This window comes from Hyperolius riggenbachi, chromosome 4 (genome assembly GCF_040937935.1).
Source record: "Hyperolius riggenbachi isolate aHypRig1 chromosome 4, aHypRig1.pri, whole genome shotgun sequence".
Taxonomy (NCBI): domain Eukaryota; kingdom Metazoa; phylum Chordata; class Amphibia; order Anura; family Hyperoliidae; genus Hyperolius; species Hyperolius riggenbachi.
The window spans coordinates 362,393,970-362,412,477 of record NC_090649.1 but is presented as its reverse complement, the minus strand read 5'-3'; the positions used below and the strand labels follow the sequence as shown (position 1 = coordinate 362,412,477).

Here is an 18,508-nt window from a genome sequence, read left to right as displayed (position 1 = left end):
AGGTATGCAGTGGGGGGTTCACAGAACAGGTATGCAGCCAGGGACAAGCTAAGCCTAACTAATCTTTCCCTATGAGAGAGAGTGTGCAGCAGCTCGCCCTACTCTCACTAATGCAGGCACACGAGTGACCGTAATGGTCGCCGCTGCCTGCCTTTTAGTAGGGGGGAGTGGCTCCAGGGGCTAGTGTAGCCTAATTGGCTACGCTGTGCCTGCTGACTGTGATGTAGAGGGTCAAAGTTGACCCTCCATGGTGCATTATGGGGCGAACCGAACTTCCGCAAAGGTTCGCCTGCGGGTCGCGAACGCGAACCACGGAAGTTCGCAGGCGAACCGTTCGGCCCAACTCTAGTTTTAACCTACTTGCCGGTTATCCCAAGCTGAGCAAATCTGTAATTTACCCCGGGACTTTTGGCGTGTGTCCCACTCCGCCATGCCCCCCTCCAGGTGTTAAACCCCTTGAAACATCTTTTCCATCAATTTCATGGCCAGAATTAATGTTTGAAGTTTTGAAAGTTCGCTTGCCCATCGAAATCTATTGCGGTTCGCAAAGTTTGCGCAAACGCAAACTTTTGCAGAAGTTCATGTTCGAAGTTCGCAAACCTAAAATCGGAGGTTCGAGCCATCTCTAGTGTTAGGCATAGAGGTAGGTTATTATTAGTAGTAGGTTGGGGAAAGTTACCATTAGGCATAGATAGTGAATGGTAAGTATGAGAATTAAGTTACAGAGGGGGATAGCAATAAGTTTTGAAGCATAGACAGAGAGGGGGGTAGTAGAATATCGGTATGATTGCCAATATTCTACTACAGGGAATCAGGGATGGTAAAATATTGGTAAAATTGCTGATCTACTATTGACATTACCTCACACCCCTATTGCATGTACCCCTTTGTCAGGCTTACTGGAATTTTTTTTACACAGCCTGTTGCTACTAGTGTTGGGCGAACATCTAGATGTTCTGGTTCGGGCCGAACAGGCCGAACATGGCCGCGATGTTCGGGTGTTCGACCCGAACTCCGAACATAATGGAAGTCAATGGGGACCCGAACTTTTGTGGTTTGTAAAGCCTCCTTACATGCTACATACCCCAAATTTACAGGGTATGTGCACCTTGGGAGTGGGTACAAGAGGAAAAAAAAATTTAGCAAAAAGAGCTTATAGTTTTTGAGAAAATCGATTTTAAAGTTTCAAAGGGAAAACTGTCTTTTAAATGCGGGAAATGTCTGTTTTCTTTGCACAGGTAACATGCTTTTTGTCTACATGCAGTCATAAATGTAATACATATAAGAGGTTCCAGGAAAAGGGACCGGTAATGCTAACCCAGCAGCAGCACACGTGATGGAACAGGAGGAGGGTGGCGCAGGAGGAGAAGGCCACGCTTTGAGACACAACAACCCAGGCCTTGCATGAGGACAAGAAGCGTGCGGATAGCATGCTTTGTACCACCATGCAGTCATAAATGTAATAAAGATAAGTGGTTCAATAAACAGGGACCACGCGGCAACGCTAACCCAGCAGCAGCACACGTGATGGAACAGGAGGAGGCGCAGGAGGAGAAGGCCACGCTTTGTGAGACACAACAACCCAGGCCTTGCATGAGGACAAAAAGCGTGCGGATAGCATGCTTTGTACCGCCATGTAGTCATAAATGTAATAAAGATAAGAGGTTCAATAAACAGGGACCACGCGGCAACGCTAACCCAGCAGCAGCAGCAGCAGCAGCACACGTGATGGAACAGGAGGAGGCGCAGGAGGAGAAGGCCACGCTTTGTGAGACACAACAACCCAGGCCTTGCATGAGGACAAAAAGCGTGCGGATAGCATGCTTTGTACCGCCATGTAGTCATAAATGTAATAAAGATAAGAGGTTCCATAAACAGGGACCGGCAACGGTAACCCAGCAGCAGCAGCAGCAGCAGCAGCACACGTGATGGAACAGGAGGAGGCGCAGGAGGAGAAGGCCACGCTTTGTGAGACACAACAACCCAGGCCTTGCATGAGGACAAAAAGCGTGCGGATAGCATGCTTTGTACCGCCATGTAGTCATAAATGTAATAAAGATAAGAGGTTCCATAAACAGGGACCGGCAACGGTAACCCAGCAGCAGCAGCAGCAGCAGCAGCAGCAGCACACGTGATGGAACAGGAGGAGGCGCAGGAGGAGAAGGCCACGCTTTGTGAGACACAACAACCCAGGCCTTGCATGAGGACAAAAAGCGTGCGGATATAGCAGCAATGCTTTTTGCCGCCATGCAGTCATAAATGTAATACAGATGAGAGGTTCAATAAACAGGGACCGGAAACGCTAAACCATCCCAGATGTTCATCGGTCATGTTACTTGGTTGGGGTCCAGGAGTGTTGCGTAGTCGTTTCCAATCCAGGATTGATTCATTTTAATTTGAGTCAGACGGTCTGCATTTTCTGTGGAGAGGCGGATACGCCGATCTGTGATGATGCCTCCGGCAGCACTGAAACAGCGTTCCGACATAACGCTGGCTGCCGGGCAAGCCAGCACCTCTATTGCGTACATTGCCAGTTCGTGCCAGGTGTCTAGCTTCATGCCCGGTTTCAGGTCCAGCGGTGCCAGCCACAAATCCGTCTGTTCCTTTATTCCCCTCCAAATTTCCTCCCCTGTGTGCTGCTTATCCCCAAGGCAGATCAGCTTCAGCAACGCTTGCTGACGCATGCCAACAGCTGTGCTGCACTGCGTCCACGATCCTACTGCTGCTGGTGCTGGGTTAGCATTTCCGGATGAGGTACAGCTTTGAGATGCGTTGGAGGAGAAGGAGTCAGAGAGGTAGGTGCTGCTGTTGTTATCCAGCTGTTTGCGGCGTGGGCAACACCCGCGCCGTAGCAGGTGAGGAATCGCTGCCAGGCTCCACAAGGTTCACCCAGTGCGCGGTAAGGGAGATGTATCGACCCTGGCCGAACGCACTCGTCCAGGTGTCAGTGGTGAGGTGAACCTTGCAGGCAACGGCATTCTTCAAGCTTCGGGTTATTTAGCTGACCACGTGCTCATGCAACTCAGGCACTGCAGAGCGCGCAAAGTGGTAGCGGCTGGGAACAACGTAACGTGGGATGGCCACTGACATCATGCCCTTGAAGCTGTTTGTCTCCACCACTCGATATGGCAGCATTTCGCAGGCCAGAAGCTTGGCTATGCTGGCTGGCTGTTACTGCCACGGCCCGGGGGTCATTTGCTGGCAATTTCCTCTTGTGCTCAAACATCTCAGAGACAGACAACTCAACCGTAGCGCTGCACACCGAAGGGCTGTTGGTTGTTGTGTTTGATGAACACTGGGAGACCTCAAGAGCACTAGTCCGGAAAGTGACAGTGTCAGCATCGTCTGATGTTTGTGAATGTTGTGAACCACGCAATGGCTGGGCTACTGCTGCTGCTGAGGCGGGTCTGGTGGTGAGTCTGGTGAACCCAAGGGAGGCAGTGTTGCTGGTGGTACCCTGTCCTGCCGCGTTTGCCCACAGAGTGGGATGTTTGGATAGAATGTGGCGGCTCATGCTGGTGGTGGAGAGGTTGTTAATACTTTTCCCCCTGCTCAGGCGGGTCTTGCACACCTTGCAAATCGCCATGGTAACATCCTCAGTGCAGTCTTCAAAGAAAGCCCAGACTTTAACTGGCTGAGGACTCGGACCTCGTGCGTGATGTGCTGGTGCTGCTTAACCCACTGCTGGACGCTTGAGAGGTCATCCAAGTAATTATCTGGTCCTGTTCTTTTGGATCTGTGAGGGTTGTTGTCCTGGACAACATGGGCAGTATTGAGTGGGTTTTCTTGGGTGCTCCCCTGTGGCCTGTACGTGAACCGTCAGGGGAAACACCTCTTCCCTTGCCCCTCCCTCTTTCACCGGATTTCTTCCTCATTTCACTTATCCTTAAAGTACACGCTGACTGGCAGCAGTACAGTGGCAGTACAGAAATGCTATACAGTGGTGGGTGAGCGGTGTACCACTATTGTCAGCAGTGACACAGAGCACAATGCTATACAGTGGCGGGTGAGCGGTGTACTACTGTTCCCAGCAGACACAGAGTGGAAGTAAACACAATGCTATATAGTGTGGCTGAGCCGTGTACACAGAGTGGCATTAAACACAATGCTATATAGTCTGCTATATAGTCACCCCGAACAGGGTGATGTTCTGCAGAACCCGAACAGTGGCAAACACTGTTCGCCCAACACTACTGGGAGGGAACGCAGATTTTAGTACCTAAACACACGATACAACATGTTTTCCGGGGTCGGACTCTGAGGCACATACAGATGGTCCCGATCATCATCCTCATCATACAACTCTTCTCCTGAGTCTGACCCACCCACCACCTCTGCCACCCCAACATCCCCAGACACAGACCCCTCATCGTCCTCAACATTAACTTGGGATGCTGGCCTGAGCCAGACCTCCTCCTCCACATCAGGCCCCATCATCTCCTCAATGGCAGCCCTCATTAATCGCTCTGGCGACGGACTGATGGACACAACGTTCTCCTCCGGGGAGGGCTGCTGCTGACCACTGGCTGCTGGGGTGGATGTTATAGCTTGCGTGGGGCGTTGGCTGTTGCTGTTGTTGGGAGTGCTGCTCACAGCGGAGGTCTCTGGGGAACTCATGTTGAGCTCATATAGTGGTTGACGGTGAGTGGAGTATTACTGATCCCAGCAATATACACACTGACTGGCAGAGTACGCAATGCTATATAGTGTGGCTGAGCGGTGTACACAGAGTGGCAGTAAACACAATGCTATATAGTCTGGCTGAGCGAGCGGTGTACTACTGTTCCCAGCAGAATCAGAGTGGCAGTAAACAATGGTATATAGTCTGGCTGAGCGGTGTACACAGAGTGTCAGTAAACAATGGTATATAGTCTGGCTGAGCGAGCGGTGTACTACTGTTCCCAGCAGAATCAGAGTGGCAGTAAACAATGGTATATAGTCTGGCTGAGCGGTGTACACAGAGTGTCAGTAAACAATGGTATATAGTCTGGCTGAGCGGTGTACACACAATGCTATATAGTCTGCTATATAGTGTCAGTAAACAATGGTATATAGTCTGGCTGAGCGAGCGGTGTACTACTGTTCCCAGCAGAATCAGAGTGGCAGTAAACAATGGTATATAGTCTGGCTGAGCGGTGTACACAGAGTGTCAGTAAACAATGGTATATAGTCTGGCTGAGCGAGCGGTGTACTACTGTTCCCAGCAGAATCAGAGTGGCAGTAAACAATGGTATATAGTCTGGCTGAGCGGTGTACACAGAGTGTCAGTAAACAATGGTATATAGTCTGGCTGAGCGGTGTACACACAATGCTATATAGTCTGCTATATAGTGTCAGTAAACAATGGTATATAGTCTGGCTGAGCGAGCGGTGTACTACTGTTCCCAGCAGAATCAGAGTGGCAGTAAACAATGGTATATAGTCTGGCTGAGCGGTGTACACAGAGTTTCAGTAAACAATGGTATATAGTCTGGCTGAGCGGTGTACACAGAGTGTCAGTAAACAATGGTATATAGTCTGGCTGAGCGGTGTACACAGAGTGGCAGTAAACACAATGCTATATAGTCTGGCTGAGCGAGCGGTGTACTACTGTTCCCAGCAGAATCAGAGTGGCAGTAAACAATGGTATATAGTCTGGCTGAGCGGTGTACACAGAGTGTCAGTAAACAATGGTATATAGTCTGGCTGAGTGGTGTACACAGAGTGTCAGTAAACAATGGTATATAGTCTGGCTGAGCGGTGTACACAGAGTGGCAGTAAACACAATGCTATATACTCTGGCTGAGCGAGCGGTGTACTACTGTTCCCAGCAGACACAGAACAGTGAACAGAATGCTATATAGTGTGGCTGAGCGAGCGGTGTACCACTATTCCCAGCAGACACAGAACAGTGAACAGAATGCTATATAGTGTGGCTGAGCGGGCGGTGTACCACTATTCCCAGCAGACACAGAACAGTGAACAGAATGCTATATAGTGTGGATGAGCGAGCGGTGTACCACTATTCCCAGCAGACACAGAACAGTAAACAGAATGCTATATAGTGTGGCTGAGCGAGCGGTGTACCACTATTCCCAGCAGACACAGAACAGTGAACAGAATGCTATATAGTGTGGCTGAGCGAGCGGTGTACCACTATTCCCAGCAGACACAGAACAGTGCACAGAATGCTATATAGTGTGGCTGAGCGAGCGGTGTACCACTATTCCCAGCAGACACAGAACAGTAAACAGAATGCTATATAGTGTGGCTGAGCGAGCGGTGTACCACTATTCCCAGCAGACACAGAACAGTAAACAGAATGCTATATAGTGTGGCTGAGCGAGCGGTGTACCACTATTCCAAGCAGACACAGAACAGTGAACAGAATGCTATATAGTGTGGCTGAGCGAGCGGTGTACCACTATTCCCAGCAGACACAGAGTGGCAGTAAACAGAATGCTATATAGTGTGGCTGAGCGAGGTACACAGAGTGGCAGTAAACAGAATGCTATATAGTGTGGCTGAGCAAGCGGTGTACTACTATTCCCAGCAGACACAGAGTGGCAGTAAACAGAATGCTATATAGTGTGGCTGAGCGAGGTACACAGAGTGGCAGTAAACAGAATGCTATATAGTGTGGCTGAGCAAGCGGTGTACTACTGTTCCCAGCAGTGACACAATGACAGGGGGGACCCTGGCTAGCGTGGCTGGAGCGCGAACTACCCTGCCTGCCTACCCAAAGCTAAACCCACAGACAAATGGCGGAGATATGACGTGGTTCGGGTATTTATTTACCCGAACCACGTGACCGTTCGGCCAATCAGAGCGCGTTCGGGTCCGAACCACGTGACCCGTTCGGCCAATCACAGCGCTAGCCGAACGTTCGGGGAACGTTCGGCCATGCACTCTTAGTTCGGCCATATGGCCGAACGGTTTGGCCGAGCACCGTCAGGTGTTCGGCCGAACTCGAACATCACCCGAACAGGGTGATGTTCTGCAGAACCCGAACAGTGGCGAACACTGTTCGCCCAACACTAGTTGCTACTGACCACTTCCCTGCCAGGAATTTATTTCATGTTAATGCTAACAGGAAAGACGTGGTGCTACTGATCTCTGCTCTTCAGGAACTTCTTCCATACATATAATATCACACAAATTTATCAGATCCATTATTTTTATCAAAGTATTATTCTGGGAGGTATGATTTGGTGAAAGAAAAAAAATCATGGCTCGGTAGATGTGATTATTTTATTATGATGATCAAAGTGGACCTGAACTAAGAATAAAGACAAAAGAAATACCGAGAGCCCAATATAGTGTAGTATGCAAAACAAGGGTTTGGAAATGAAAAGTATATAATATATATACTCACAAATGTGGGTTACCGCCTAGGTAACCAATGTATAGGCAGGTGAGGAGATTAGATCTGTCCTCACTCAGGATTAAAAGTCGCTCTCTGTAGATAAGGAAAAATGGGGATCAACCCCTCCACCAGGGGTGGACATTGATAATGTAAGGGTGAACAGAGGCGCCAGCAGGATAAAAGGTTCTAAAAGGCTTAAAATCCCTCAGGAGGTGGTGATGGACTCGCCTTCCTGAAGCAGTCAAGATGCCGTCAGTTTTATGACAACAGGTTCATTAATATACTCCAAAACAAACAGTGCAATGCGTTTCACGGGTATGTTCCCACTTCCTCAGGCAATAAACAGATAGGAGTCATGAATAGCGCCTCTGTACCGGTGAGTCTGGAGATCAAGGTTTATATACCTTAGAGTATATGGGTGGACCAATTGCATGGTAAGGGGTGGGGGCTGTGTGATGGGCAGGTAATGTGTTTCTATGGGTGGGGAGGAGGCAAGCTGGGGGTGTGTGTTTGTGGGCCAATAGGAGCAGGGGACAGGTTATGTAACCTATGTTGGGCCAATAGGAGCAGGGGACAGGTTATGTAATCTATGTTGGGCCAATAGCAAGAGGGGATGTGGTTGTATTACTTCGGAGAACAGAAAATAAACAAATGTATACTAAGTGTATCTATTCAGAGGAGATAGTCCAAAAGAAAAAAAGCACTGTACATATGTTCGGATTATTAGATGTACAGGATGCATGTTGCTGCCCCAAGTGGTTATTTTTTAGACTGCTTGGGGAAGAAAGTATAGATAACAAATATCATTCATTCTAACAGACATAAAGTGCATATTGGTGCATCTTTGCGCCCTAAAACACTGTAGGCATTAAGGACATAATTAATCGTTGACACATACAAAGATATAATAAAAGTCTACATATAAAAAATAAATATAAAATAAATAGTATAGTATAATATAGGACATATGAAATCGTTGTAAAAGTATGTACAAGTATAAAAAGAAAATAATATATAAAATTAATATATATTAAAAAAAAAGTGTATAAGAGGAAGTTTAATTTAAAAGAGAGGACCATTAAAAGAAACAAGTATTGGATGTGTATTAATTATTTTTTTCCAGTTGTTCGCAGAGACCTTCTGGAGCTCGGGCTCTCAACATCTATATCCAGAACATCTCACTTTTTTTAGCAGGTCTAAGGAATTCGGACAGTTTTGTGGTATGATTTCAATGAGGGTTATCCGGAATAGGTCTGGATTGCTATTGTGTATCGTAGTGAAGTGTCGTGATACACTGTGCAGTGGGTATTTATTGAAGATGTTGTGTTTATGTTGACCGATTCTGCATCTTGCCAATTGGGTGGTTCTGCCCACATACTGAAGTTGGCAGGGGCAGGTGATGATGTAAATGACAAATTTAGATTCACAGGTGATGGTGTTCTTTATTGGATAGGTTAATTCTGTAATTTTAGATCGAAAAGTGTTGGTAGGGGTAATAAACTTGCAGGCTTGGCATCTTGAGTGGTTGCAGGCCGAGCAAACTGGTGAGTCGGTTGATAGACTGGGGTTGATGTAGTGGGTGTCGGAGCGTAAATGACTGGGGGCCAGAATGTTGTGAAGGTTGGATGCTCGTTGTTGTTTACCCATTATTCACGTTAACATAACTATACACCAAAAATCATCATCACACGTATACATTGGTCTAAGGACACGCTATCTGTCTCTGACTTTACAGTGTACTCCTATCAGTTTATTGCCTGAGAAAGTGGGAACATACCCGTGAAACGCGTTGCACTGTTTGTTTTGGAGTATATTAATAAACCTGATGTCATAAAACTGACGTATCTTGTCTGCTTCGGGAAGGCGAGTCCACCACCACCTCTGTTCACCCTTAAATGAACTAATACAATACAATACAATAACATTTCTATAGCGCTTTTCTCCCATAGGACTCGCGCTTAGGCTTTCTCAGATTCAGTAATTGGTAGTAGGATGAAGTATTCACACAACAAAAGTTATATTTCTGCAAATGCTAAACAGAACAGGTGGATTTTCAGTCTGGATTTAATCACATGTCCAGGGATGGAGCCAGTGGCGTAGCTAAGGAGCTATGGGCCCCGGTGCAAGTTTTACATGGGGCCCCCCAAGCACTCTATATACATAACAATTGACATGGTGCACCAAAACCTGCAGACGACAACCACAGTGTCAGAGGTGCAAGAAGGGGATGGGGAACAGCATGTTAAGGATTACTGCTATTCAAAGCATCTATAGAAGTGATTATTACCAGCACAGGATCAATACAGAGCTAATACTGTAATAGAGGGTGGACCCTTCGGGGCCCCTCTGGCCCAAGGGCCCCGATGCGGTCGCTACCTCTGCACCCCCTATTGCTACGCCACTGGATGGAGCTGTCCTGATCTGTTGAGGTAAGGAGTTCCAAAACGTAGGGGCAGCATGACAGAAGGCTCTTGGACCAAAAGTTTCCAAGTGGACTCTGGGTATGACTAGATTATTAGAACCTGTGGATCTGAGAATGCGGGGATTGCTACGCAGCTGCAACATATCTTTCATGTATCCAGGGCCCAGATTATTCAGAGATTTAAATGTCAGTAGGCCGATCTTGAATAGGACCCTCCATTCTATAGGTAGCCAGTGAAGGGAGTGCAGGACTGGCGTTATGTGGCAGTGATGGGGTTGGTTGTCTTCTCTGCTCTAAAAGATATGCAATAGCATAATAACCTATAAACGGAAAACATTTATTTGTTACAGCTTATAGAAATCCCAAAATAAATCTGCGTTGTTCCTTCTTCCTGATTCATGGAAACAGACATATTGTTAACCTCCTGTGCTCAAAATGAGCTTATATGCCATCTCTGCCATGGCAGTCCAGGGACACGGGGAGAGACTAAATTACAACTTGTGATTAGACACAAGGGAGGGGGAATTCAACAGGCTAAACTCTCTAAATACATACAGGGTGCATTTCTTAGTTTTACTTATGCCCTATGCAAAAGTTCAGGTCCACTTTAATTTGGCATACAAGAGGCTTTTGTTGCATGCAATAGAGTTGTGTTTTAAATAAGCTAAGGAATTTGGATTACAAATGGAGATTGTATGTATATTAGCCGTGAACATGATGAGTCTTGATTTTTTTAAATGTCAACTATTACACAGGAAAAAAAGAGAAAGAAGGGGTCTTCCAATTCAAATGGATACCAATCCAAGGTGCTCTTGCCCATTGGCAATCCATTCCTGGAAGTAGTACAGAACACCTGAGCAGTACAAAACGAATAATCTAAAAAAAGCAAGCATAAGATTCATAAGTGATGTGAGTCCCAGATTTTTCCTGCAAATATCTGTGCATTTGTTTTCATAACTGCCAGCAGTCAGTCATCTCTTTTTGTATAGTTGATGCTCAGTTTCAGTTATAAGCCTTGTAGAGAAAATACAAATTTAAGTTTTCAAATATGCAGAAAAAATAATCATTAAAGTAACTCACAAAAAGACAAAAATGACAGTGAATGTTTAACAACAGTATAGAATTACAGTGGAGCACATACCTCAGTGATTTAATCTCCTCACACCAATGTAATAGTTCTAGAGCTATGATCAGATCCCATAACAAACATACAGTGCATAAAATCTATAAGCTTATTGTCCAGCTAGGTTGACTTTGCCCTTTGCAAGAATTTCCGCTCTTGTGCCTACTGTGTCTTTATTTTACATTTAATTCAGTGTTTGCTAAGGTAGTGTGCTAAGGGGAATCTCCATTCGGTTGTCAAAGGGCTTATAAAGAAATCCTGACAAGGGAGAGGGGAGAGAGTGGGAGGGAGTGGAAATTTAAAAGAGGACTGCCTTATTCAGCAGCTAAATCAAAGTGAAGAGCTGAGAGTGTGTCAGGGCAGTGTGTGCCTTTCACTTTGGGGAGAGATCAATGGACATGTTTGATTAGTCTATGTAGAGAACAGCTAAGGAATTTTTGGCTTGCATACTTTGATGGACTATCACAAATATTATTAGTCAACTCATTCTGGAATCACTGTGGTTTGTCACAGCCTTGCAGGATAGTGTAACGAGAGAAGAACAGTCACTCTTTATCCTGACATCTAAAGGTAAGACATCTGACCTGTACACAATAGCACAGCATAGAATTACGGAGATGTTACCTGCACATACTTTAGTATAGTTTACAGATCTGCTCTTGGTACAGTCTGCTTAGAGCAGCTGAAATGAGATGAATGCATTTTGCCAGGCAGGTACTGTGGGTCTGAAGTAGCACTCTGGTTGAACTGGGGAATTATGTTTTGCTAGCTTGCAGTAAAAATGCTGTGGGAACTGACATTCCCTGTGACTGGTTATTCCCTAATCTCATTTCATCCTTCTTTATATGTCTAGTAAGCAGACTCTTGTGATCCACAAAAGCTGTTTGAATTATACAATACTGTTACAGTGAGGAATTGCATAATATAGGCTACAGAAAATGTTTAAACAGTATTTATGTGGACAAGCTGCCTAATGCTGTACTTTTTTTTATAACAAATCTTGTATATATGATGCTCAAGGGTTTCTCAGCAAAACTATGTATATACATACAAGGACTGTACACCTGTTGTAATGATGATGTTGTGCCTTTTGATGTAAATTAAATAATATTGGTAGCGTTTTGTAAAAAGAGATGAACAAAGGAGGTTTAAAATAGTTTTGAGAGGGCATTAAATAGCAATTTTATAAACATTCTCCCATTGTAAGCAGTATTGGCATGAATTCCACCATTTGGTTACATTATAGAGCAACTGATTGTTGGTGAATCCCAGACAGACCAATTACCAATTGGTAACCACGTGGTTTAAGTATCTTTGTGAGCTGGACCTACATATATGCCTTATGACTGCAGTACTTTGTTCCATAATATTCATAATAATTACTGCTGCACACAAGGTGAGCAGCACAGTGTTTGGAAAATGTACACTAGTAGAGCTTGTTCACACGGGAAGTAGTGCTGAGAGATTCACAACATTCAAGAGCATTCTCACATAACTGGCCGTGTAGCCCGCAATAGTCATATCTTTTCACATCAATGTGTTGTCTAGAGTAGTTGTCTAGATAAATTAGCAACATTTTGGTGCACTAAATAAGTGACTGCATGACATAACAGCATAGCATTGTAGAGCCAGTGCCACTCAGCACCACTTCCTGAGTTAATAAGTCCATAAAAATGTCACTGGAAGGTTCTATAAAACCTATAAGCAGCAGGCAACCATCCTCCATTCAGGTTGGAACACAATTTGCACATGAGATGTTCAAGCACTCAAATACCCTCAGTGATGCTTACAGACAGCAACCAAAAATAGCTAATAGCATCTGAACTTAAAGTAGTACGTGAATTATTGTGAAGGAGAAGAAAGCAGATGATAGATATAATATATACACGCTTACTCTGATAATTAGACACTGTCCAGATGTTGCCTAAACTGTACACAGTGACTGTAATATACAGCAGAGTTGACACAACAGTATTTCATAGCCTCAGCTGAGAATGCAGGACAAGGAAATAATGAATCTATCACAGCTGCTCATCATTCCACTACCAGATTAGATTTATGAAAGTTTTTGAAAATGTGAGAAGTGTTGAACTTGTCCGAACATGAAGCAAATGCCTACAGCAAGCAATTTGAAGTAAGAGAGCTTGGAAGAGTTGAATGGACTCTGTAGCTAAGAGCTCTGTCAGCTGTACAAAGGCTTGAAGATTACAGCTCAAGAGCAAAAACTCATTGGCTGTGCACATGTACTGTATTAAGACAGATTCTCAACCTAAGTACCACTTGTTCAGAACATTAGAGGTGGAATTAATTTTAATATGCATATGGAAGTTCTTCCTTAGTGCTTACCTGTCTGGCTGTGTTAGAAGCCGAATACTAGACACTGAAGGATTTATTTCTAAGCTGTGAGATGATATTGGGTGTTAAATAACAACCCAACATCAGTTTGCAAACTAGACATAACTTTCAATCTGAGCAAGTTTAAAGCTGGCTTATGGTAATCACAGTCAAGACTTTTTAGTGCAATTCCAGTACAACACAGTATAAGAAGGAAAATGCTTTGCTGTAATGATCATTTCTGTAACGTCTGTTTCAAGGCTTCAGTGTAAGAGTGTATCTTTGTATCAGATAATTTTCAATAAGAAATGCTAATTAAAGGTGAATTCAGCATTCAATACCCCCCCCCCCCCCCTTTGCAAATAAATAAATAAAAATAAAATAAAAATAAAATACTAGTAGTAGAACAGGACGGCTGATACTAGCATAGACCTGGAACTGGCACCCATTTCAACCATGGAAGATTAGTTTGGAGTTTGTGTGTGCAGCCATTAGTTGTCTGGCTTTCATGGGTACCTGTAGCCGGACTGTTTCGAACTCTCTCTGATAACTAATTACAGACCTGAAAACTTTAGCATGGCAGATAAACTCTTAAGTGCGGGTAACAAATAAAAAGGTCAATATGGGAGCTATAAAGCATTTTATAAAAATCTGTAATAATTCAGTAAAGATTAGATTTGTTTCTTTTTAACAGACTAAAGCCCAATCTACACGATACGATTCTTTATACGATTCGATTACAATTCTATTTATGATTTGATTAAATCCAACATGTCCGATTGGGATTTGATTCGATTCAGTTCGATTTGCAATTGCAAAACAATGGCAAATCGAATTGCATTGAATCGAATCCTGATCGGACATGTCGGATGTAATAGAATCGTAATCGAATCGTACAAAGAATCGTATCGTGTAGATTGGGCTTAACACTTGGATTCAAGGAAAGTCCTATTTAAGATTAGGGCTATAGATGCATTTTTGTTATTTCGGTTATTTTTTTCTTCTAGGATACGTCAGCTCCCACTAGTAGTTATTTCTATGCTGAGGTATTTTATTCATAAGCCATGGTCATTCAGTAGATCGTGTAAGAACTTAAGGTCACGTCCAGTATGTGAAATTCTATCATATTGTTATGTGGGAGAAACACTGCAAAAACAACAACAAGTTAATCAGGTTACTAATTGTGTATCTGTTTCCCAAACCTCCAAATCATCATCATGTTGCCTCTTCTGGCAAAAAAAAAGCAAATATCTAATCTATCATGTGCTTCAAACCAAATGAAGGAAGAATGGATAGTAGAAGCAAATCCGCTATACAAACAGTGGGATGCGAAAGTTTGGGCAACCTTGTTAATTGTCATGATTTTCCTGTATAAATCGCTGGTTGTTATGATAAAAAATGTCAGTTAAATATATCATATAGGACACACACACAGTGATATTTGAGGAGTGAAATAAAGTTTATTGGATTTACAGAAAGTGTGCAATAATTGTGTAAACAAAATTAGGCAGGTGCATAAATTTGGGCACCTCAAAAAAGAAATGAAATCAATATTTAGTGGATTCTCCTTTTGCAGGAATTACAGCTTCTAAATGCTTCCTGTAGGTTCCAATGAGAGTCTGGATTCTGGTTGAAGGTATTGTGGACCATTCCTCTTTACAAAACATCTCTAGTTCATTCAGGTTTGATGGCTTCCGAGCATGGACAGCTCTCTTTAACTCACACCACAGATTTTCAATTATATTCAGGTCTGGGGACTGAGGTGGCCATTCCAGAACGTTGTACTTGTTCCTCTGCATGAATGCCTTAGTAGATTTTGAGCAGTGTTTAGGGTTGTTGTCTTGTTGAAAGATCCAGCCCCGGCGCAGCTTCAGCTTTGTCACCGATTCCTGGACATTGGTCTCCAGAATCTGCTGATACTGAGTGGAATCCATGCGTCCCTCAACTTTGACAAATTTACCAGTCCCTGCACTGGCCACACAGCCCCACAGCATGATGGAAACACAACCATATTTTACTGTAGGTAGCAGGTGTTTTTCTTGGATTGCTGTGTTCTTTTTCCTCCATGCATAATGCCCCTTGTTATGCCCAAATAACTTAATTTTAGTTTCATCAGTCCCCAGCACCTTATTCCAAAATAAAGCTGGCTTGCCTAAATGTGCTTTAGCATACCTCAAGCGGCTCTGTTTGTGCTGTGGGTAGAGAAAAGGCTTCCTCTGCATCACTCTCGCATACAGCATCTCCTTGTGTAAAGTGTGCCGAATGGTTGAATGATGCACAGTGTCTCCACCTGCAGCAAGATGATGTTGTAGGTCTTTGGTGCTAGTCTGTGGGTTGATTCTGACTTTTCTCACCATTCGTTGCTTCTGTCTATCCGAGATTTTTCTTGGTCTGCTACTTCGAGCCTTAACTTGAACTGAGTCTGTGGTCTTCCATTTCCTCAATATGTTTTCTAACTGTGGAAGCAGACAGCTTAAATCTCAGAGACAGCTTTCTGTATCCAATCCCTAAACCATGATGTTGAACAATCTTTGTCTTCAGGTCTTTTGAGTGTTGTTTTGAGACTCCAATGTTGCTACTCTTCAGAGAAAATTAAAAAAGAGGAGGGAAACTTACAATTGATCCCTTAAATACTCTTTCTCATAATTGGAATCACCTGTGTATGTAGGTCCCGGGTCAGTGAGCTTACCAAGCCAATTTGAGTTCCAATATATAGTTCTAAAGTTTTCGGAATCAATAAAATGAAAACAGTGCCCAAATTTATGCACCGGCCTAATTTTATTTATCCTCCCTGGCATTATGCAGTTTAAGTGGCTGCGTACGCGGGAGGGATTTTTTTAATTAAATGTTTTTTTATGTTAGCTAGCACTAGGCTAGCTAACTATGCTACCCAAGCCCCCCGACACCTCTCTGACCCCCCTGATTGCCGCCGGCAACACTCACCTGTCCGCGATCCCGCGAGAGCCACAGCTTCCCAATTAGCATCACTTGTCGCTATGGCGACGATCGGACAAGACGTCACCATCATGCGCAGTTACTATCCTCCCCATAGCAAAGCCGGGTGCTGATGGGGAGGCTGTGCCATCGCGGGATTCCTGGAGGGTATGTATACCTAACCGAAGGTGATCGGGGGCGATTGGATGGGACTGGAGCGACTTGGGCAGCATAGTTAGCTAGCCAAGTGCTAGCTTAACACAATGTAGCAAATTTTATTTAAAAAATTCCTCCCGGGGCGTTGTGATCCCCTGCGGCGGCTAGCCCGACACTGTGTCGGGCATACCGCCAGGGAGGTTAAACAATTATAGCGCACTTTCTCAAAATCCAATAAACTTCATTTTACTTCTCAAATATCACTGTGTGTGTCTCCTATATGATATATTTAACTGAAATTTTTTATCGTAACAACCAACGATTTATACAGGATAATCATGACGATTAATAAGCTTGCCCAAACTTTGCATTCCCACTGTAGTCAGGGCTGGCCGTAGGTTTAACAACACCCTGAGCGAAACTAGACTCTGGTGCTCCCCCCTACAGATTATGACCCCCACACTACTGAACAAGTGAAAACTAATCACAGGGGAATATAGCCAGACGTGCCCTCCAGTATTAGGTAGCCAGAGATTTTCCTTAAAATTAGGCAGCCAGAGATGTTTCCGCCCCCCTTCAGTATAAGGTAGCCAGAAGTCACCCCAATTATTAAGTAGCCAGAGGTGTCCCCATATACTAGGTAGCCAGATCTGGCCGCAATAATAGGTATGGAGGCAGAAAGGAGAAAAAGCGCACACTGTGATACTAGTAGTTGAGGTCTCTAGGCCCTATAGTAAATGTCTCACCTGGTTGTCAAGGCTGGAGAAACCTATATAAGTTTGCCAAGCTGTCACGCTTGTGTCCCTCTTATGCTGGGACCTGGCTTGCACAGATATCTTCACGATCTTGGATGGTGATCCGGCCAGGATTCCACAGTGGTTATTTGGAACACCCCCCCCCCCCCCCAGCACTCACCTTCGCCAATCTATGCTCTCCTCTATTTCTCCTCTATTACTCCTCCCAGCAGAGGCAACAAAAATGTGTAGGGTGTGGGACTAGCTGCTCCACTGAATTGTGGAATGAAGAAGTAGGTGGGGCACAGTGGTGTAATAATATGGGATGCAGAGGTTGCAACTGCACCAGGGCCCCTGACCTAGAGGGGCCCTCTTTCATGCATCTTATTAGATTTTCACTTGTGCTATGCTGGCATGCTGCTAATAAACAGCACTATATGTACATTGAAGAGCAGTTTACTTACTCTTATTACACCTCTCTGACACTGAAACTGTCCTTATATAGATTTGGAGGCTTCATATCAATAGAGTGCTTGGGGCCCCATGTAAAACTCGCACTGGGGCCGCAAGCTCCTCAGTTACGTCACTGCTGGGACAGTTAAGTGGTATGATCACATGGCTGTGAAGGCGGAGCTTACTGGTGTCTATTGCAGAGCTTACTGGTGGTCCTGGTGCCCCTTCTAAGCAGAATATTGTGGTGCCCTGAAGGGCAGTCCTGTACACAGTCAGGCACAAACTATCAGGCATATTCCTTCTCCTGCTTTCTATTATCACCAGCCCAAAAACTGGGTGTCCACTTCTTCCATCTCTTGCCAGTTGCGGGGCTGCAGCACTTGCCATACCCTAGATTCAAACCCCTTTTGCATGTTTGTGGAGTTTGCTGTGTTGATAGACCAAGAAATTACTGATTCCTCAACAAAAACTGTCTTTATGTTTCACAAACCTTTCACCAACTTCACACATCATAGCCAGGTTCATGGCACTGAATATGTTTGGAGCACCTGCAATGGCTAGGGGAACCACATGCCATTAATTTAGTCCATTTTTCCAGTATGAATGTAAGGAGATTCCACAACAATGGACATGGGTACAATATCACAAATGGCTTGAAAAACATAACGCACAAAACATTTGCCTTTCTTCAGACCTTCTTCAAAGGATTATCCGCTTTTAGTATTATTAACATCGATAACTGCTAACTGTCAATACCATCATGCAAGGTGATGCAGTGCTTATTTCTCAAGAGAAGAGCTCAAGTGCAGTTTGAATAGGGCCAGTAAACAACTTGCCAAATTCTGAATCTCTGACACAACTGCAGAGGTTTACAAAATGTGTCAGCACTGTTGACTGTCATGATAGAGTTCTTACGTGCATTTCTTTGAGCCGCTCAGTACAACAGATTGTAGAAACTAGTAGCGCGCTGTCTCCTGATATAAGTTGTTAGTTTAATGTGAACAGGG

General features: G+C 44.4%; 1 protein-coding gene across 2 annotated transcripts in view; it reads left to right on the top strand.

Annotated features, from left to right (window-relative positions):
- The window catches only part of VIT (vitrin), a 437,052-nt gene that overhangs the window by 51,294 nt on the left and 367,250 nt on the right, over positions 1 to 18,508 (top strand). Inside the window, exon 1 of one of the 2 annotated variants that reach the window (XM_068231964.1) lies at positions 11,238 to 11,460. The exons of the other annotated variant lie outside the window; for it this stretch is intronic. The gene's annotated coding sequence lies outside the window, so the exon portion shown is untranslated. Of the gene's footprint in view, positions 1 to 11,237; positions 11,461 to 18,508 lie in introns of those variants that run through there. 2 annotated transcript variants of the gene reach the window in all.